Source organism: Corythoichthys intestinalis, chromosome 13, assembly GCF_030265065.1.
Source record: "Corythoichthys intestinalis isolate RoL2023-P3 chromosome 13, ASM3026506v1, whole genome shotgun sequence".
Taxonomy (NCBI): domain Eukaryota; kingdom Metazoa; phylum Chordata; class Actinopteri; order Syngnathiformes; family Syngnathidae; genus Corythoichthys; species Corythoichthys intestinalis.
Genome location: NC_080407.1, coordinates 23784676 through 23807300, shown reverse-complemented (window position 1 = coordinate 23807300; position 22625 = coordinate 23784676). Strand labels below are relative to the sequence as shown.

General features: G+C 40.0%; 1 long non-coding RNA gene across 5 annotated transcripts; it reads right to left on the bottom strand.

The window, feature by feature from the left end:
• Positions 1-3092: 3092 nt before the first annotated feature.
• LOC130928101 (uncharacterized) lies at positions 3093-6571 on the bottom strand. 5 transcript variants are annotated; one of them, XR_009066623.1, is made up of 5 exons: positions 6111-6561; positions 5100-5256; positions 4756-4908; positions 4605-4683; positions 3094-4355 (listed from the first exon to the last, which is right to left on the bottom strand). It is a non-coding gene; the product is annotated as an uncharacterized LOC130928101 (long non-coding RNA). The 5 variants fall into 5 exon arrangements; XR_009066624.1 differs by lacking the exon at positions 6111-6561 and adding an exon at positions 5861-6104 and having other exon boundaries at positions 3093-4355; positions 4605-4908; XR_009066625.1 differs by lacking the exon at positions 6111-6561 and adding an exon at positions 5635-5660 and having other exon boundaries at positions 3093-4355; positions 4605-4908.
• Between the last annotated feature and the right edge of the window lie 16054 nt (positions 6572-22625).

Below are 22625 nucleotides of genomic sequence, written 5' to 3'. Positions count from 1 at the left end.
ATCAGGCAGATTTTTTAAAATCAATTTTTGAAATCAGGCAAATTGACAGCAAAAATGTGCAGTTTTCAAAGTACTTTTATTTTAAAATGATACATCAGAATTTTATCAGAGTACTTTAGTTCGAGTCTTGGGGTAGTGTAGTGTACCTCAGAAGTGGAACCGTCTCGGGATATCAGCCAGATTTTTTTAAATTAATTTTTGAAATCAGGCGAAATGACAGCAAAAATGGGCAATTTTCAAAGTACTTTTATTTTGAAATGATACATCAGAATTTTATCAGAGTACTTTAGTTCGAGTCTTGGGGTAGTCTAGTATACCTCAGAAGTGGAACCGTCTCGGGATATCAGCCAGATTTTTTTAAATCAATTTTTGAAATCAGGCGAAATGACAGCAAAAATTGACAATTTTCAAAGTACTTTTATTTTGAAATGATACATCAGAATTTTATCAGAGTACTTTAGTTCGAGTCTTGGGGTAGTGTAGTGTACCTCAGAAGTGGAACCGTCTCGGGATATCAGCCAGATTTTTTTAAATTAATTTTTGAAATCAGGCGAAATGACAGCAAAAATGGGCAATTTTCAAAGTACTTGTATTTTGAAATGATACATCAGAATTTTATCAGAGTACTTTAGTTCGAGTCTTGGGGTAGTCTAGTATACCTCAGAAGTGGAACCGTCTCGGGATATCAGCCAGATTTTTTTTAATCAATTTTTGAAATCAGGCGAAATGACAGCAAAAATTGACAATTTTCAAAGTACTTTTATTTTGAAATGATACATCAGAATTTTATCAGAGTACTTTAGTTCGAGTCTTGGGGTAGTGTAGTGTACCTCAGAAGTGGAACCGTCTCGGGATATCAGCCAGATTTTTTTTAATTAATTTTTGAAATCAGGCGAAATGACAGCAAAAATAAGCAATTTTCAAAGTACTTTTATTTTGAAATGATACATCAGAATTTTATCAGAGTACTTTTGTTCGAGTCTTGGGGTAGTCTAGTATACCTCAGAAGTGCAACCGTCTCGGGATATCAGGCAGATTTTTTAAAATCAATTTTTGAAATCGGGCAAATTGACAGCAAAAATGTGCAGTTTTCAAAGTACTTTTATTTTAAAATGATACATCAGAATTTTATCAGAGTACTTTAGTTCGAGTCTTGGGGTAGTGTAGTGTACCTCAGAAGTGGAACCGTCTCGGGATATCAGCCAGATTTTTTTTTATTAATTTTTGAAATCAGGCGAAATGACAGCCAAAATAAGCAATTTTCAAAGTACTTTTATTTTGAAATGATACATCAGAATTTTTTCAGAGTACTTGAGTTCGAGTCTTGGGGTAGTCTAGTATACCTCAGAAGTGGAACCGTCTCGGGATATCAGGCAGATTTTTTTTAATTAATTTTTGAAATCAGGCGAAATGACAGCAAAAATGGGCAATTTTCAAAGTACTTTTATTTTGAAATGATACATCAGAATTTTATCAGAGTACTTTAGTTCGAGTCTTGGGGTAGTGTAGTGTACCTCAGAAGTGGAACCGTCTCGGGATATCAGCCAGATTTTTTTTTAATTAATTTTTGAAATCAGGCGAAATGACAGCAAAAATTGGCAATTTTCAAAGTACTTTTATTTTGAAATGATACATCAGAATTTTATCAGAGTACTTTAGTTCGAGTCTTGGGGTACTCTAGTATACCTCAGAAGTGGAACCGTCCCGGGATATCAGCCAGATTTTTTTTAATCAATTTTTGAAATCTGGCAAAATGACAGCAAAAATGGGCAATTTCAAAGTACTTTTATTTTGAAATGATACATCAGAATTTTATCAGAGTACTTTAGTCCGAGTCATGGGGTACTCTAGTATACCTCAGAAGTGGAACCGTCCCGGGATATCAGCCAGATTTTTTTAAATCAATTTTTGAAATCAGGCGAAATGACAGCGGAAATGGGCAGCCACCGCGTTCCATTATGAATACAGCAAGTTGCACCATTAGGAAGCCAGCGCGTTGCATTACCGTAATGCAGGGGTTTTCAACCCAGTCCTCAAGGCACACTGTGGGTCCTGGTTTTTGTTCCAGCCGATCCAGCAGAGACAGTTGAACCAATGAGGCTTCTGCTAAAACAAGCCACACCTGACTGCAATCAACTGATTGCACTTGTAAAACACCAGATTGGGGAAAAAGTGTTGTCATCTTGTTTGGTAAGAATGAAATCCTGCACCCACAGTGTGCCTTAGTGGAATAGGTTGGGAACCCCTGCCGTAATGCACACAATGATCCAAATGAGGGGCGGCTAGCTTGACTTCGTTTTAACGAGTGGAGGGTGGCTTGACCGCAGTATGCAATCCTAGTCGGAAATGCAAAAGATAAGACTGGCCAAGGTGGAACGTATTTTTCCTAGTCTGTGGCTTGTTTTTCCTCGATTTCAGTCTACAGTTTTCGAGTCTTACCACTCGTTGAAGTTTTGCGATCTACTTTAGCCTAGCCTAGCTGACCAACTGCTAACAAAGCTGCAAGGCACGTTGTTAAGCGTTCAGAAATCAAGTCAGGAAAATGTCAGCGAGAACGACACCGGCTGCATTAAAGTTCCAGGAGGAACTTTGTAGAATAAAAGAGGAGCCCCCACGTCACCAGCCCTTGACTGTGTGCAAAATAATGCACGCAAAGGTTGTTCTTCACTGACTAGAAGGTTGGTTCACGTTCGATGATACGTACCAGTGCCATATATTTAGAGAGTTGCGACTCTCTCTCATGTCGCCGCGGGTGGTCACGTGCCTCATGTAGGCGTGTATAGTTACAAACACAAGCAGCGCTGTAATAGTATTCCATGAACCAGATAGCGGTGATTGCTCCATTTATGGTAAAAACAGATAAAATCACGTATTTTAAGTACTTGTTTGATTATGTCATTGCACTATAGTGTTTATAAATGCTAGTTTTACATTTGGAGTGGTAAGGCAACAACTGAAAACTATGTAAACTGTTACACGGAAGGGAAAGTTCCCATGCCTTGGAGGTAGTTTCATGTTTGTGTTAGCAATAGCATTGGAAATCAACTTATACATTGAAATGCAAGATGGATCCCCCCCCCCCCCCCCCCACAACTAGAATACTGTTTTTCCAGAGAATGCCAAGATTTTCTTGATACACTTACCTGTGGTAATATATTACATAACGTATTACCCTTTGATAAAGAAAATATTTAATATTACAGTAATATTTATTTTTTATTAAATAGGTAAAATTGGGTGTAATGATTCAGTGTTCAAACCTAACATTTTAGAGATCGTGATGGTTGGTTGTGCAGCTTTTGGATGCACCAATCGGTCCGAAAAGGGCTACCGAATGTATGGTTTCCCGAAGGACAAAGACCGGCAGAAACGATGGCTGGCAATGGTCAGCCGTAAAAATCTGAAATTGAAGGGGGCCAGCAACAGCTATAAACTCTGTCATGTAAGTCACGGTATTATGACTTTTAATTTTTTTTTTAAATTTTAAGTAGAATGGAAACTGATCTTGCGAACCAAACATCAGGAACACTTTGAGGAGGACCAGTTTACGCCAACGAAAGTAGGGCACACATTAAAATTGAGGCCAGATGCTGTCCAAACCATTTTCATTCATCATTCGAAGCCAAAGAGGAGGAAACTTCCCTTTAGGAGTGCGCCTCCAACCAAAATTCAAACCGACCATACATATTGCACCAGGTTAAACTTGGGTATGATACAGACCAGCTGTCAACAACATTTCCCATGCCAAGTAATTCAAGGATAAACTACACTCCTAATAAGATAATTACATTTTTCATATTAATACATTCAGCTTCAAATACAAGAGGTCAGGAATTGTCCTGGGATTTACACACAAAATTTCGATCTACTTCATTGTTAGTTACTTCATAATTTAGCTTTATTTATGCATTTAATTTTCACCTATAACTAAACATTTCTGGTGGATACAACAGCAAAGCAGAACCAACTCCATGATATCACCAGACTGTTGACACATGGCAATGCCATAGCAGTTTCTGATTGTGGCAGATGATTTGATTCATGTAACAGTAATGTCCGTTATTATTTTTTTCCCTTTCGGAGTGTAGTGTACCCTTACTTTGGAGATGACAATAGGTGACAATGTAAAAACACTGACTGCATATAAAATTAAGAATGCCTTGTTATTGTTACAGACATTCAGGGAGAAATTGAGGTGGGAAGGTTGGGCGAAAGTGAGCACAATGACAATGACGTATCCAGGCCAGGTGATCCAGGGGTGGATGAGCCGGGTGCCGACCAATCAGGAACCAGCGGTGGCGCCACAACACTAGGCCCAGATGCGCCAGGGACCACGCTGTCAGGCAAAATGGCAACTGTGGAAGAATTAATGAAGGAACTTACAAGGGAGAAAATAATGAGAAGGAGAGCAGAGAGAGCTCTTAAAAAACAAAAAAAAAAATAATTTTCAAATGAAGAAGAATATGGATGACGCTTCAGAACCCTTAGCAGACTTCCTCGACATCAGAACCTGTAGCTACAGTGCTTCTGATGTTGTGAGTATTGAGCAGCTGACAGAAGTATCACCACCTGAATTCACAAAGACAGAGTCATGTGTCCTTTACCATCTGGCAGGATGCATAGTGAAGAGGGTCATCAGCTTCTCACTCTGCAACCAATGCCAGTGTGCATTGGTTGAAGCACCTATCAATACCAACAGAGAGTCAGAGTGCCGTCCTGCTGCAGATGAAAGAGTTTAAAACGGGTGCATTATACTGGCCATCGGATGAGGTCTTCACTCTCTTAAAGGATGTCGAGCAGCTGTTCCGTTTGGCAACGAATGATTCCCTCATGGAATCCTCCAATGTTGTGGAGCAGCTGGAAAGAAAGGCTACGAGTTTGCACAGCAACCTTCCCTCATGCCATGAGCTGAAAAAAAAAAATGTGACAACTTACATTAGGCTGCGATTGAGAATTCAATCCATGTGCATCAAAGCTGAAAGGAAGGTAAACAACAGTGACAAGGGACACCTTGGCAGCAAGAGTCAGACAAAGAAAGCAAAATCAACTGAGCAGACTTCCTCACCAAAGGTCACAACAACAGGGCCAGAGCCAAATACCTTTCTCCTCTCTATTGGTAAATTTGCCCTCTTTATTCCCAGCACACTGTCTACAGCCACCAGTCTCCCTCAGTCGCCATAGCCACCAGTCGCATCCAGTAGTCAACATTAGCAGGCACCAGCATGATGTATATCATATATAAATACAACACATGACCTAAAATAATAATTGAAAGAAAAAAAAAACATTAAATTAGTTTTCTACAAAAATGTTGTCTATTATTTATTGACATCACTTTTCAATCTTTACAAATGAAAAAATATATAAAATACATACAATACATGAAATATATATACTGTTCACAAAAATTACAGGAACACTTTGTTCCTTTCATTTTTGTGAGTAGTGTTTGTATGTACACACACACACACACACACACACACACACACACATACATATATAGGAGTGTGTGTGTGTGTGTGTGTGTGTGTGTGTGTGTGTGTGTGTGTGTGTGTACAGACATACATATATATCAAAGATTTCAATATTAAGAAAACAGGTTGCCATGCATTAACTTTACAAAATCGCGCTAACAAGCACATAAAAGCCGGTTGTCTTCCAATACTCAGATAAGTGTATGTCACAAAGGGCCTCTGAAAGAGATTTTAAAGAGATAATTACTTAATCAATATATCACAGGCGATACATTCCCAGTTAGTATAGCCAGCTTTAAAAATAAGAATCAATCGTCCACCAAGACAAAATATATAATTACGCCATGCACATACAAATAAAGCTCAAGATATACATCATAAAGCACCTCTAATAAAATACAGACGGTTGAAAATTCAAAAGAAGTCGGTTTTTAATCAACTTTCCTCCGAATATACGTTTCCAGTTAGCGTAGCCAGTTTTAAAAGTAAGAGAGAATCCCTCGTCAACCAAGACAAAATATGTATATAATTACGCCATGCACATACAAATAAAGCTCAACATAAACATCATAAAGCACCTCTGGTAAAATACAGACAGTTGAAAATTCAAATGAGGTCGGTTTTTAATCAACTTACCTCCGAATATACTTGACAGCCTGCCGTTCAAATGAATGGTGTCCGCCATGACAAATGCGATGTTTGTAACTATCCAAGGCTCCATAACCCGGAAGTACCCGGAAGTAAAATCGTATAATGGATCCCTATGGGAGTGTCGTGACTCTCTAAATATATGGCACTGGAGTAGCCGTCCGATTGCTTTGGAAAAGTGGTGCTTTGAAGACAATCCACTAAGCCCCACGACACAATGTAATCGACTGAAAGGTGGGGCAGATATTTTTGGACAAGAATCCGTTCAATCTCGCTTCTGCTTCGAGTCGTTTGGGTGCACGTTGAAACGTCGAGGCCTAGCTTAGTTTAGCAGCTAACAAAGAGAAAGAACGCGCCTGGGATAAACACGTCGCCCAGCAAGCAAACGTCTGGTCCCAAAATGTCAGGTGAGGAAGTTGACGTATGACTCGCAAATACTATACATTACAATTCGAATGTTGAAATACACAAAATGTCTGATCAGTGCTGTCACGTAGCACCCCATTTGTGGCTTTCTATTTTCACTGTTTTTGTTTGTCTCGTTCTAATTTTAATGTGATGTAGAATACTTGAATTAAAATATTGTCATGTATCAATTCTAAATATTTATGGAGAAACGACTTTTCAGGAACATCCGATAATGGTTGCTGGACACTAATCTATAAAAATACATTTACCTCAACTACAAATAGCAATCTGCAATTTATCCAATGTAAAATACTGCATAGATGGCATAGAACTTAATTTAATACGTACAAAATGGGTTTTTCCCCAATCCAATTAATGTCCAAACTGTCAGGAGAATACTCCAGATACATATTTGCATTCTATTTGGCAGCGTGAAGGTGTACAACGGGTCCGGTGGACTGACAAATGGGGAGCCCCGTCGAATTGATAGCCAAAGCGCTACTGAGCATGCGCATGACAAACACGCCCCTCCAGGGGTGATCACGTGTCAAACTTTTGTCGAGTGGAGAGTCCTTTTTGACTACGACGCCGTTCCTGCCATTGTTGTCGCAGCAGGTGAGTAAATTTCTAAAGTATTTTCATTTTTTAGTGCCTTTTGACCACTAACCTCTGTAAGCAATTACATATACATGAAAGACTGAATTGGAATATTGATGATATTGCAAAACAAATCGTGATGAAGTTAACTTCGCATGATAAGCAGTAAACACGTGCTTCGTTGCTTCTAGACCCTACCCACGTGACGTCACAACTCCTTCCTCCTGACTGGTGCCTCCCAATTGTCCGTCAACACATCATGTTTCCCTGTTACGGCTACGTACATTCCTCCTATTTACGACGTGTTTTTCTGCTCGTTAACATTAATAATCAAAATGGTGAAGGCGTGTGTGGCGTTCGGTTGCAATAACAGAGAAGATAGACGGAGAAGACGGAGAGACTTGAAGTTCTACCGGATTCCGAGAGACCCGGAGAGAAGAGAGCGAGATTGGCTGCTGCAATTCGACGAGAAAACTGGGCTCCAAACGATTACCACAGATTATGTAGTAGTCATTTTATATCTGGTAAGATGCATTTAATATATATTTAGAGGTTTTGGGGCTGACAACCACAATTAAGATCATTGCTAGGCTAATCGCCGACAACATACACGTATGTATGTAGTAAGAGTGCTATCGCTAAACCATATAAACATTAAAAGCCCGAACTCCATTAACAAACGACATGAAATACATTAGACTTGACAGTGGATGTTAGCAATAACAAAAGATTTTGAATTGAAAATTTCGTAACTCACCTTTCCAAGCACAAGATAGATTCCTGCCGAATTTTCGTGGACGAGGACCTGTTTCACCCAACCAGCAACGAAGTATTTATAAGCCTCCAAGCTCTTAAAGTTTTTCGAACTTTCGTGAGAATATGCTGATTTTGTGTGGACAAGATAGTTATACATATCAGGGTAGCTAGCAGATGTCAGGCAAATACGGCGGAAACAGCGGGTCGAAAAACATCGATTTAGCGGGTCGAAAAACATCGATTTAGGCATCAAATATGGATCTGGCGAATGGATAAACTGTCTATAGACCCTACCCACCGACGTCACAAAATCACGTGCTTGCTGTATGGTTCCGCCCCCTTGTCCGTCATTTTGTGTCTGTATTATCAATGGTCTCAATTGATCGAGCAATTTATAATGCATTTCATGGAAGACCCGGTGCTTTCGGATGCCGTAAACTCACTTGATGCGTTGCATAAAAGGCGTTATGTGGAAAAGCTTCAGTTTATCCATTCGCCAGATCCATATTTGATGGCTAAATCGATGTTTTTCGACCCGCTGTCTCCGCCGTATTTGCCTGACATCTGCTAGCCGTAAATAGGAGGAATGTACGTAGCCGTAACAGGTAAACATGATGTGTTGACGGACAATTGGGCGGCACCAGTCAGGAGAGCGGAGTTGTGACGTCACGTGGGTAGGGTCTATAGTCGTGGGAAGTGAGTAATATTTCTAAAGTATATTCATTTTATAGTGCCTTTTGTCCGCTAACCTCTGTAAGCAAATGCATACATACGAAAGACTGAATTGGAATATCGATGAAATTGCAAGAAAAAAGCGTAATGAAGTTAACGTTGCATGATAAGCAGTAAACACGTGGGATGCAGGGTTTTAATGGCGATTCGGTTATTGTTCAAGATAGATTTTTTAAATTATAGCGGGTTAAAAGCGTACGGAAGTTAGCATTGTATGATATAAGCATTAAACATTTGGGTCACCTGTGTTTTGATGGACTTTTGTGCTTGAAATTAAACAGAAACTAACCATATCTACAGGGTGACCCAAAAAGATGCGTACCCATGAAAATTTCAATTGTGACTTTGATTAAAAAGCTATTTATTTCAAATTACAACCACACATTATTCAGTTTATGGAAGACCATTCACCAGAGTTTCAGCTATTTCTGTCAATTTTTAGTCAATTTATGGCTTTCCCAAGATGTGTTCCAAATGTCCACCATTCCGTTGCAAGCAAACCTGTACTCGTCTGACAAAGTTGTCAACCACTTTTACACACTCCTCTTTTGGGATGGCTCTTCAAAGACAATGTATACCAGGGAAATCCACAAACAATTGAGGAACTGAAAACTGCCATCACAGCAAAATAAGAGCCATCCCGAAAGAGGAGTGTGTAAAAGTGATTGACAACTGTGCATGTGCTTTACAGTTGGTGAACAATATGGACAAGAGGTTCCAGGAGATTTTCAATTTCATGTCTAGGGGTGAATTCCCTAGCGGTTATACTAAATCTCAGAAATGTGCTTTAAGAAGATATGTGCAGAAGTTCAAACTGAAGGGTGAGTAGGCAAAGTATTTGTGGTGTTGCTGTTATTTATTATATATATATATATATATATATATATATATATATATATATAGTTATATACTTGTTAGTTATGTGTACAGGACTGTCTCAGATAATTAGAATATTGTGATAAAGTTCTTTACTTTCTGTAATGCAATTAAAAAAACAAAAATGTCATACATTCTGGATTCATTACACATCAACTGAACTATTTCAAGCCTTTTATTATTTTAATATTGCTGAATTTGGCTTACAGCTTAAGAAAACTCAAAAATCCTATCTCAAAATATTAGAATATCATGAAAAAGTATACAAGTAGGCTATTCAACTAATCACCTGAATCATCTAATTAACTCGAAACACCTGCGAGGGTTTCCTGAGCCTTAAAAACACTCAGCTTGGTTCAGTAAACTAAATCACAAGTATGGGGAAGACTGCTGATCTGACTGCTGTCCAGAGGACCATCATTGATACCATCCATCAGGAGGGTAAGACACAAAAAGAAATTTCTCAAAGAGCAGGCTGTTCACAGAGTGCAGTTTCAAAGCATATCCACAAAAAGTCTGTTGGAAGGGAAAAATGTGGCCGGAAACGCTGCACAACCAAGAGAGATGACCGCAGCCTTAACAAAATTGTGAAGAAGAGCCGCTTCCAGAATTTGGGGGAGCTTCAAAGACAGTGGGCTGAAGCTGGAGTCCAGGTATCAAAAGCCACAGTTCACAGACGTGTCCGGGAAATGGGCTACAATAGCCGTATTCCCATGGTCAAGCCACTTCTGAACTCAAGACAACGGAAGAAGCGTCTGACTTGGGCTATGGAGAAGAAGCACTGGACAGTTGCAGAGTGGTCCAAAGTCCTCTTTTCAGACGAAAGCAAGTTTTGCATTTCATTTGGAAGTCAAGGCGCCAGAGTCTGGAGAAAGGCTGGAGAGGAGCAAAATCCAAGTTGCTTGAAATCCAGTGTGAAGTTCCCACAGTCAGCAATGGTTTGGGGAGCCATGTCAGCTGCTGGTGTTGGTCCACTGTGTTTCATCAAGTCCAGAGTAAATGCAACTGTGTACCAAGAGATTTTAGAGCACTACATGCTTCCATCTGCTGAAAAGCTCTATGGAGATGAGGATTTCATTTTCCAGCATGATCTGGCACCTGCCCACAGTGCCAAAACCACCAGTAACTGGTGCACTGACCATGGCATCACTGTCCTTGATTGGCCTGCTAATTCCCCTGACCTGAACCCCATCGAGAATTTGTGGGATATAGTTAAGAAGAAGATGAAAGACACCAGACCTACAAATGCAAATGAGCTGAAGGCCGCTATCGAAGCATCCTGGGCATCAATAACACCTCAGCAATGCCACAGGCTGATTGCCTCCATGCCACGCCGGATTGATGCAGTAATCTGTGCAAAAGGATTCCCAACAAAGTACTGAGTGCATCAATGAACATTTTCAAATGTTTGATTTAGTTTTGCTGTTATTAAATTATTTTTTTACTTGGTCTGAGGAAGTATTCTAATTTTTTGATATAGGATTTTTGAGGTTTCTTAAGCTGTAAGCCAAAATCAGCAATATTCAAATAATAAAAGGCTTGAAATAGTTCAGTTGATGTGTAATGAATCCAGAATGTATGACATTTTTGTTTTTTTAATTGCATTACAGAGAGTAAAGAACTTTATCACAATATTCTAATTATCTGAGACAGTCCTGTATTTGTGTTTAAATGTGATCAATCAATGCTCATTGTAGAAGGACGGCTCTTCTTTGGGAGAAGAAAGGTGATCCAGTCCCGAACAGAAGCACGAACACTGTTCGATGAAGTACATTCAGCTTCAATTGGTGCACACACAGGAACTGTTAAAACCAGAGCCTCAATGTGTTCCAGATATTATTGGCATGGCATGACAGTGGACATTGACAGATGGGTATGTGATGTTTTATTTCTGCATTTTGTCACTAAGTAATTTTGGTCAACTATTTCAGATCTTATTAGCCTGACCTGTTTCTCATGACGATTTGTTTTAAGGTCTCTGAATGCGAACGATGCCAGAGGACTGGTAAATCTTTGGCTGTGACACAACCATTGCAAAGCATTAAGGTATATTTTTTTGGTGACATTGTTGTGTAATCAAATAAAGAAACATATTTCTGGTTTTTATTACATGCGTGAAAAATTGGAAGCACCTTTGTCTAACTTCATGCATGTATTTAATATTTGGACATGTGTGAGTTTTTTATGTGCTCTCTTCATATCAAGGTGGGAGCCATCTACCCAGATTAAATTAAAAACTTCAAAGATAAAACATGGTGCTCCTCAGATTGTGTAGGAATAGCTGTAAGAGACCAGCTAAATATTGGATTTGCCTTTCACAGGTGTCTGCTGTTTGGGAGTTGGTTGGGATAGACCTGACTGGGCCTCTCCCAAAAACCCAGGATGGCTTTCAGTATATTCTGACTGCCACCGATTATTTTTCTAAGTGGGTTGAGGCCTTCCCTTTAAAAACCAAAACGGCATCAGAAGTGGCACAACGGATCTGCTCAATTGTTTATAGACACGGCTGCCCCCAAAGAATCCTGTCCGACCAAGGAAGAGAATTTGTCAATGAGGTATCTAAATGCATTAAATTACTTTCACCCTGGGATTTTGGCATTGTTGTTGTTTTCCTTTTTTTATGTATTTTTTTTAACTGGATTCATTTACAAAGTTGTATCAATTTTTCAGCTTAACGATAACCTTTGTGCCCTCCTGGGCATTGAAAGGAGTGTTACAGCTGCATATCATCCTCAGACGAATGGGCTGGATGAGAGGACAAATAGCAACATAAAACGGCAAGTTTTTTTTTCCTTTTGGTGTTCTAAAATGTATATCTAATTGTACCCTTGTACTTCGTAGAGCTCTTACAAAATTGGTAAACGACCGTCAGGACAACTGGGATGTGCTCTTGGATCCAGTATTATTTGCCTTAAGATCCAAGATTAGCACAACCACAAAGCTCTCCCCTTTTTTAATGATGTATGGGAGGGAGGCAGTTTTCCCTTCTGAAGTTCCTATTGACATGCCGGTGAGTAGATTTTTAAAACACCCTCCAAAATATTGTAATGGCTTGTTTAAAAGGATAAGCATTTTGACTTCAATTTCAGCTTTCCAAAATATTGCTACCTGACGAGCCCACATACGAAGCTTACATTGAGAAGAAAAAATCCTCAATGGAGACAGTAAAAAAACCGGCAATGGAAAATATCTTGAAATCTCAAGAAAAACAGAAACGGGCCTATGTAAAACGACGGGCCTATGTAAAACGAATTATGAAAAAGTACAAGGACATTGTTTATAAACCTGGACAAGAGGTCCTTCTCTGTAATATGAGAAAACGAGGACGAAAAGGAGGAAGAATTGAACCAGACTTTTCCGGGCCATACATCATAAAAGACATTACAGGCAAGCAGGTAACAATGTCAAATTTAGAAGGGGTTGCCTTAAAAAACAAATACAGCTTGGATCATATAAAGCCTTATAAAAGGAGTCCACCTGATGATGGCCAAGTGTCCAGCGAGCTCAAAGCCGTACCTGAGAGCAAACAGTAAGTACTCTACCTTATCGTCTCGCATGTATCAGTCTTATAATAAGAATCAGTCTTATAATAAGACATTGTATCAACACAAAAAAGGGAGCTCAGTTTATAACAGGAGACTTTCAGATTCACTGTGGCTACTCTACCTTCCCGTTCAATGCTTTTGGATAACCTATAATCTGTTATGGTCTGAATTTTTTCCCCTTTAGCCCAGATTCTCCAGCCATCAGTCAGGAGTCTGATCACATCTTACAGAGGCCTACGGTCATTAAGTTTGTCTCTTCTGGAGAGGTAATGGGGGAAACTCAAATCAATACCTTACAAACCTATTTCAATATTGAGTTTAATGATCTTGTAATCCATTTACACTAAAGACTAAAACATAGCCAGTTTTAAATTCTTGGTCTTATGTTAATATGGAAGTTAAAAGTTCAATGTTCATGTTCATTGTTATGCTTATAAAACAATAATTAGGAACTTCTTGAGGTTGGCGGGCCGTGAGTTCCAAATAGAAACTTGGACTACCAAAACTGTGCCCCATAACAAGCCACAGGACAACAGTAGCTGTGGGGTTTTGGTATTAAAGGTAATGATTTTAAGATTTCGGAGTCTGTAATAAACTTTGCTGTTGTTATTTAGCACTGATATGTAACAATGCCTAAAATGCCATTTCACAGTTTGCGGAAGAGTATATGGCCAATGGCGATCTCAGGCACACCCAGACCCACCTTCCCGATGTTCTGAAGGCTCGAGGAGATATAGCCTGTGCCCTCCTACAGGCTGGGAGTCTGTCTGTTTAAATAAAATGTCTGAAACTTCATCGGTCTCCTCACATCATTCAACTCCTGCATGCTCTCAATGTCACTATTTACTTTCAAAGGCATCTAAAGAACAGATCAGAGGATCTGTTGCTGTGCTTTATCATCTCCTGCCATCATTGATCCCTTATCCGTATATATCCTACCCACCGACGTCACAAAACCACGTGCTCGCTGTATGGTTCCGCCCACTTGTCCGTCATTTTGTCTCTGTATTAGCATTGGTTTCAATTGATCAAGGAATTTAAAATGCATTTCATGGAAGACCCGGTGCTTTCCGATGCCGTAAACTCACTGGATGTGTTGCATAAAAGGCGTTATGTGGAAAAGCTTCGTTCTATACAGTCGCCAGATCCATATTTGATGCCTAAATCGATGATTTTTGACCGGCTGCCTTCGCCATCTCTGCCTGACCCTGATATTTACAACTATCTTGTCCACACAAAATCAGCCTATTCTCACGAAAGTTTGAAAAACTTTGAGCTTGGAGGCTTATAAATGCTACGTTGCTGGTTGGGTGAAACAGGTCCTCGTACACGAAAATTCGGCAGGAATCTTGTGCTCGGAAGGTGAGTTACGAAATTTTCAATTCAAAATCTTTTGTTCTTGCTAACATCCACTGTCAAGTCTAATGTATTTCATGTCATTTGTCAATGGAGCTAGGGCTTTTAATGTTTATATGGTTTAGTGATAGCATTCTCACTACATACATACGTGTATGTTGTCGGCGATTAGCCTAGCAATGATCTTAATTGTGGTTGTCAGCCCCAAACCCTCTAAATATATATTAAATGCATCTTACCAGATATAAAATGACTACTACATAATCTGTGGTAATCGTTTGGAGCCCAGTTTTCTCGTCGAATTGCAGCAGCCCATCTCTGTCTCTCCTCTCCGTGTCTCTCGGAATCCGGTAGAACTTCAAGTCTCTCCGTCTTCTCCGTCTATCTTCTCTGTTATTGCAACCGACCGCCACACACGCCTTCACCATTTTGATTATTAATGTTAACGAGCAGAAAAACACGCCGTAAATAGGAGGAATGTACGTAGCCGTAACAGGTCAACACGATATGTTGACGGACAAGTGGGCGGCACCAGTCAGGAGAGCGGAGTTGTGACGTCACGTGGGTAGGGTCTATAGCAGGGATGTCCAAACGTTTTGCAATGGGGGCCAGATTTGGAGTGGTAAAAATGTGGGGGGCCGACCTTGACTGACGTCCTTTATGTAGAACAGTATATTTAAGCAAATTTTAGCCATTCTGTGTGTCACATTTGCTTTATTATTTTTTTTTAGTTAATAATTTCAACAATCTCGCAACTAGCCTTTGTGGTGCTCTTTCACCTCTCGGGCTCTTGCAAAATACTGCTGCTGTAAAATTAAACTAACTTCAAGTTGCTTCATTTTCTCTCTGCGTATCTCCCCTGTAATCTTGTCGTACATGTCAGCGTGTCTTGTTTGGTAATATCGCCTCACATTGAACTCTATAAAAACAGCGACTGTCTCTTTCCAAATGAGGCAGACACAGTTTTTGCGTATTTTAGTGAAGAAATATTCCAATTTCCACCTATCCTTGAAGCGTCAGCCGTCACAGTCAACTTTTTTTTTTTTTGTTGATTCTCGCCAATTTAGAAAATTGGGAGTAAAAGGTCACACGGGGTAATGTTGCTTAGAGTACTGCTGCCTTTTAGTGGGTAAATGAGGAGCAGCATTTCGTGTGGAGGCAACTTCATATGCTGGTAGCAGTACTGCAGACCAATTTATTAGGTCTGTGTGCGGGCCAGACGTTATTGATTTTATGACAGAGGCTGGGGGCCGGATGAAATTTGACCAAGGGCTGCATTTGGCCCCCGGGCCGGACTTTGGACATGTCTGGTCTATAGGTTTGTCACGATAAAAAAGTATTTAAAAAGGTAATAAAATTCATGTGGGAGGTCTTAAGCTCTGTCAAAAATATATCATTTATATCAGTAATAGACTACCATCCTTTAAATAGTACTGTAACTATAGGTAGCATCTTTAACAGGCTTATAACGTCCTTAAATTTTTTCTTTTAAAATGGTTAATAGGTTTAAGCATAGACATCATAATCGTATATTATGAAGTCTGGTTTAAGTCTGAATTTTCCCCAGTATGACTTTCAAATAGGCATTAAATGGAGTAAGTAGTCTTAAAAAGACTTATTCAGCAGACAAAAAGCCTGTTAAACTGTGCCCCCTGTAGTGCAATATTCAACTCACAATTCTACTGACAGTATTAAAGACGTCTAATCATCTTGCTCTCTTCATCCCTCTGCTGAGCGGTTCAATGTTTTTCACTAGTTGACGTCCGATCCATTTGAAGTGCATGGGAGGTCCTCCCACGCAAAATGGATGGGACGTCTTCAGCTGTCAATGGCAGAGAAAGGCAAAACTGTTAAAGGACGTAACAAGCCTATTAAAAATGCTAATCGAGTAGCATATCATTACGAGTGACTTTATAAGCCTGCTAAAATATGCTAATTATAGTGACAAGTCTTATTTAAAGGATGTTATAAACCTGTTGAAATACAGTACTGCTACTGCAACAATATTTACAGGACATTATAAGCCTGATAAACTGTCACAACACTACATAATCTTTTTTGTTTGTTTGTTTGTTTACATCTTTTAACACTACATAATCTTTAATATTAGTGCTTCGACAGTCAGTGACAGTACCTAACTAAACGTGTCAAACGTATGGTCCATTTGTTCGACGGGACACCTTGCATCGTTAGTCCCCGCTGTCGAGTTGAGGAGCTGTCAAAAACGGGGCTCCTACTTCGACAAAGGCTCCCCATTCGTCAGAACACCGGCTGCGGGTAATGAAGGAACTCTCGTCACTTTCGAACTGCAGGATTCATTTGTCTCCAAATTTTGGTCTGCTTGGCGATATTTTTTTTTTTTTTTTTTTTTTTATGCAGAAATGTTTTTTTTTTTTTTTTGGGAAACTTTGTTTATTGGTCACATAAGTCATAACATAAGTAACAAGATGTGAGCATTTTTTCCTTTTCCACCATATCAAAAGAACACAAAAAAAAAAAAAAAAAAAAAAAAACCTCGACCCACCCAAAACCCAAGGCACATATCTCAAAAAAATTTAAAAAAACTATGATTATTTTCCCGTTTAAAGGGGAAAAAGGCACAGCTCAAGAAAAACTAATATTCCCAAAATATTTAGGGCAAAGTTCAAACATCCACACAAAGATGACATTCTGCGCTTTTAACATATACCAAAAAAGGGTTCCAGACGTCCTCAAAGGACTCAGCCGATCCACTGAGTGTCAGTCTAATTTTTCCAATTTGAGAAAATATAACATCTCCTTGAGCCAGTAGGCTTGCGTAGGTGGGACTGAAGACTTCCATCTTAACAAAATTAGCCTCCTAGCCAGCAAGGTTGAAAATGCTATAAAGTCCCCTTTCTGAGAAGGTAGAAAATGTGCTGCTGGAACCACACCGAACAGAGCAGTCAAGGCATTTGGAGCAATATCCATCCCGGTGATCTTTGATAGAACAGCAAAAATACCAGACCAATATGCAGTTAAAGAACAACATAACCAAAACGTGTACATAATCAGCTGGAGCCTGCTTACATCGATCACAAGTGGAGGAGACCGCATCAAACATTTTGGCTAGCCTAGCTTTGGTATAATGTGCTCTATGTAGGATCCTGCACTGGGTAAAACAGTGTTTAGCACAGATTGAGGATTTGTGCGTCCTACCCCAAAATTTCTTTCCAGACCTCTTCAGGTATACTCATCTCCAAACCCGACTCCCACATCGCCCTAAGGGTGTTTAAAGTGGAATCAGAGCTGATTTTGTAAATATTTGAATAGACTGTGGTAATTGCACCCTTTAGCGATGGCAAAGGTTTTTAAAAATTATCTAAAACAGAGGTAGAGCGAACATAACTGCGGATTTGAAGATATCTGAAAAAATGGCAGTTAGGTAATGAAAACTTTTCAGCCAGCTGTTGAAAGGAAGCAAAGGTTGAGTTCAGATATAAGTCCTTAAATGTTTCAATGCCCAGCCTAGACCACATAGTAAATGTGTTATCCAGTAAACGGGGGGGAAGCATGATTAGGTGAAATTGGAGCCTGAATAGAAGGCGCCTGTAGACCAAAATATGCTCTAAATTGGTTCCAAATTTTGAGACAGGAGAATACAACAAAATTTTGTGAATATGGAGAGGTAGATGATAAGAGCGGTGAAAACAATAGGGATTTCAATGTCACCGGTTTGACGGAGTTGGCTTCAACATCAAGCCACAATGGGGCGCTATCAGTACTCTCATAGCAGAGCCAATACGTTAAATTCTTAATATTAGCTGCCCAATAGTAGTACAAAATATTTGGAAGAGCCATCCCACCTAGTTCTTTGGGTCTTTGGAGTGTCTGATAACGCAACCTGGGTTTCTTTTTATTCCATATAAAATCCCTAATAAGAGTGTCCACAGATTTGAAAAAGGAAAGTGGAAGAAAAATTGGAATACACTGGAACAAATAAAGAAATCGAGGGAGAATGTTCATTTTAACCAAATTTATCCGAGCTGGAACAGAGAGATTGAGCAAGGACCATCTTTTGAAGTCTTGTTTGAGCTGTACAAGCAGCGATTCAAAATTCATCTTACGGAGGTTGCTCAATGTGTCTGCCACATAAACTCCAAGATAAGCAAAACCTGATTTAGATACTCTAAATGGCAATGTTTCTAACGGATATACTTTGGCTAGCTGATTTACAGGAAATATTTCACTCTTTCCCAAATTCAGTTTATATCCTGAGATTCTACTAAAATCACTTAAAACAGTGAGTGCTGCAGGAATGGAACGCGATAGGTCAGACAAAAATAACAAAAGATCATCAGCATATAATCCAACTTTCAGCTCCACACCATGTCGCACTGTACCACATAGGTCAGGGTGACATTTCAGTGCAGCCGAAAGAGGTTCCATGGCCACCGCAAACAACAATGGGCTCAAAGGACAGCCCTGCCTGGTAGATCGAGATAAGTGAAAATATTCGGAATTTGTATTATTAGTTCTAACTAACGCTTGTGGAGACGAGTACAGAAGCCTAATCCAAGATACAAATTTCGTTCCAAACCCAAATTTCCCCAAACAAAAAAATAAATAATCCCATTCCACTCGGTCAAAGTCCTTTTCACCATCTAGGGCCAACAAGGCCTCCGACCGGGCTTCAGTTGAGTGGTTATACACAACGTTGAAAACCCTTCTAAGACTGAAAAAAGAGTGTCTATCACGAATAAAACCAGTCTGGTCTTGAGAAATAATCAATGGTAGTACTCGCTCTAAACGAAGAGCCAACAATTTAGACAAAAGTTTAAAATCTACATTCAACAAACTGAGAGGGCGATAAGAGCAGCATTTTAATGGGTCTTTACCCTTCTTGAAAATCAGAGAAATACATGCCTGATTCAGCGTTTGAGGGAGAACGCCAAGCTCAAAGGCCTCTGTAAACACCTCCAACAAATAAGGAGCTAATGGCTTCCAAAACGTTTTATAGAATTCACTCGGAAAACCATCCAAACCCGGGCTTCTGCCGCTCTGTAAGGATTTAACTGCCTTTTCGAGTTCAGGTCCAGTAATAGGGCGTTCTAGCTCCTCTCTCAAGGTTTGATTTAGGACGGGTAGCGGTATTTTGCTAAAAAATGGTTCTAATTGTTCAGGCCCAAAGGAGTGATCCGACGTATACAGTAATTTATAAAAGTCTAAAAATGTTCTATTTATTTCTAAGGGATCTGACGTAATGCCTGAGTCAGTCTCCACTCGTGAAATTAGCTGGGAGGATGATCTTTGACGTAGCTGGTGAGCCAAAAGCTTACCAGCTTTATCTCCCTGTTCATAAAATTTTGACCTTGAGAGAAGTAAGAGCCTAGTAGTTTGTTGAGAAATAATGGACTCGTACTCTGCTTGAAGAGCCATCCGCTCTGTCTCAGGCAATTTAGAAACAGCATACTGAGCGTCCAGCGCTGCTATATTCTGAGAAAGTTTGGTCAATTTTGTCATGATTGTTCTCTTTTGATATACTTCATATGAAATTATTTCCCCCCTCATAAATGCCTTCATTGATTCCCATAGTACCGCAGCCGAAATACCTGAAGTTCTATTAACATGAAAATAAAAATCTAATCGCTCTGTCATACGGTCAACAAAATTCTTGTCTAATAGGAGTTGGGTATTAAGACGCCAAGGTGGCCGTGTATTTATGAACTTGCGAAAGTATATCTTCATGGAGACTAAGGCATGGTCAGAAAGAATTATTGAGTCATATTTACAGCCAGAAGTAGCAGTAAGTAAACAGTTATCTAGTAAAAAGAAATCGATCCGAGTGAAAGTTCGATGCACGTGTGAAAAAAATGAGTATTCCTTTTTATCTGGATTAAAAAAGCGCCACGGATCAGAGACATCAAACTCGTTCATAAAGGCTCCAATTGTTTTGGCTGATTTTGATTGTGGTACTGAGGTCAGAGAGGAGCGATCCAATGAGGGATCTAGCCAGCAATTAAAATCGCCGCCAAGAATTAATTTATATTGTGCCAAATCTGGTAACATTGAAAAAATCAGTTTAAAGAAACCCTCATCATCCCAATTTGGGGCATATATGTTTGCAAAGACAACCTTCACCTCATAAATATGGCCTAAAACAATAATGAACCTACCGGTAGAGTCTGAAATGGTCTTAATATGAACAAAAGGAATGCTTTTATGTAGGAGTACTGCCACCCCTCTTGCTCTAGTGGTAAAGGAGGAGAGAAATATCTGGCCTACCCAGCTTCGTCTTAATCTAAAGGCGTCTGTATTTTTAAGATGAGTCTCCTGCAAATAAGCAACATGAGCATTAAGTTGAGATAAATGATGTAAAATCTTACTTCGTTTAATAGGGTTGTTCAAGCCTTTACAATTCCAGCTCACAAATTTGACATCTCCACCTAGTTGAGCATTGGCCATCGCAAAGAACGAGTAAAATTGGAAAAGAGTACACCTGATAAGGCCAGTAATGGATAAACTTGACCATATGCATACAAAGAGAGATATGTGCCACCCTCCCCATGTTGAACAGCCCAACTCATCCTGGGCTTCAACCCCAATATAACCCATTGAAAAACAACAAAAGTAACAACACCAAAAACAAAACTCACTCTTAGCAGAAGCATCCCAAAAGGGGAGCATGCTATCTTACCTAATGACATACTAAACTCTGTCATAACTTAACAAACTACCGTTCCTTTTAATGGCCTGGGGAATGCTAACATGAATTGTCCATCCACATTACAGTGCTAATATTAAACACACAATGCTCGAGAAAAAATTAAAATAAAAAATAGTAGCGCTACACTGTGCTAAGACCATGTAGCACACTATGCGCCGGGTAACACTGCCCATGGTCATACAGGAAGTGAACGATGCCGAGGATCCACAGCATTGGAGGGCAAAACCGAATAATACATTCATAACAATAATAATAAAATTGAGAAAAAAGACAACAAAACAGAAGTATGCGCACGTTCCCAACATTAATATAGGGCCCGATAACATCAGGACATGATCGGAGGCAAAAAAAACAAACAAAAAAGGCCGATCATCCTCAGTAGTTTAGTGTCAGAGCAACGTACCTTGTCGGAACAGAATCGCAGAAATTACTTATCTCGAGTCTGAGGTCTCTCCACAGTAGCATCCGGATGAGAGGGAGAGAAACAAAAAAAATCCAGCTGGTGAGAGAAAAAATCAAAATTGCTCCAAAATAATTCCAGATTAAGGGGCAGCGTCTGGACAGGGTAAAAAAAAAGGCGAGGAGAAAAAATAAAAAAAGAAGTCAAGTTCCCTATTGATCCTGGGATTTCAAGAGAGTTTTGTTGACGAATTCCAAAGCCTTGTTCGGGTCTTCGAATCGATGAGTTGGACCATTAGGGATTGTAATGTGTAGCGTGGCCGGGTATCGGAGTCCAAATCTCACATTAGCACACGAGTGAAGCTCCCGCTTCACCTTAGCAAATGCAGCCCTCTGTTTTGCTACAGTAGGGGTGAAGTCTTGAAAAATATGGAGCCTCTTCCCATTGTGCAGCAATGGTGATGCTTCTCCCGCCCGACGCAAAATTGTGCTCTTTTCCTGGAACATGTGGATCCTAATGATCATCGGTCGCGGAGGTTCGCCATCCTTCGGTTTAGCACGCAGCGTGCGGTGTGCCCAGTCAAGCTCGGGTTCGTTCTCGAGGCTTAGCATGTCGCCCAAGAGCTTAGCAACAAACTTAGTAGGGTTGGAACCCTCAGCACCTTCAGCTAAGCCCACAAGTCTAATATTATTTCGTCTTGAACGGGCTTCCAGGTCTTCACATTTCGTGTTTAGGGACACCACCGTTTCCGACAGCTTATCCACCTCAGCCCGTAGCCTAGCCAGCTGAGTTCCGTGCTCGTTAGCCGCACGCTCAAGGTCCGAAATAGTTTCTTTCTGAGCCTCGATCGTCGTAACTTCAGAGCTTGTGCCACTTCTGTTTTAACAGACTCAGAAATTATTGTCTCGAATTTTGTTACAATTTCGTTCGAAGTTCATCCATCATGCCTTTGATGCTACGTAGCATATCGTCGTTTGCCGTCGGCCGTGGCGGGGATTCGGACGCCGTTCGTTGCTTACCTCGGCCACTTTTCGATGGGTCAGTTCTCTGTCGGAGGCTCGCCATTTCCACAGCCGCCGATCTCAAAATACACAGCAGCACAGTGTGTGCTAAATTCCAGCAGCGGACAGTTTCACGAGTTTGAATAG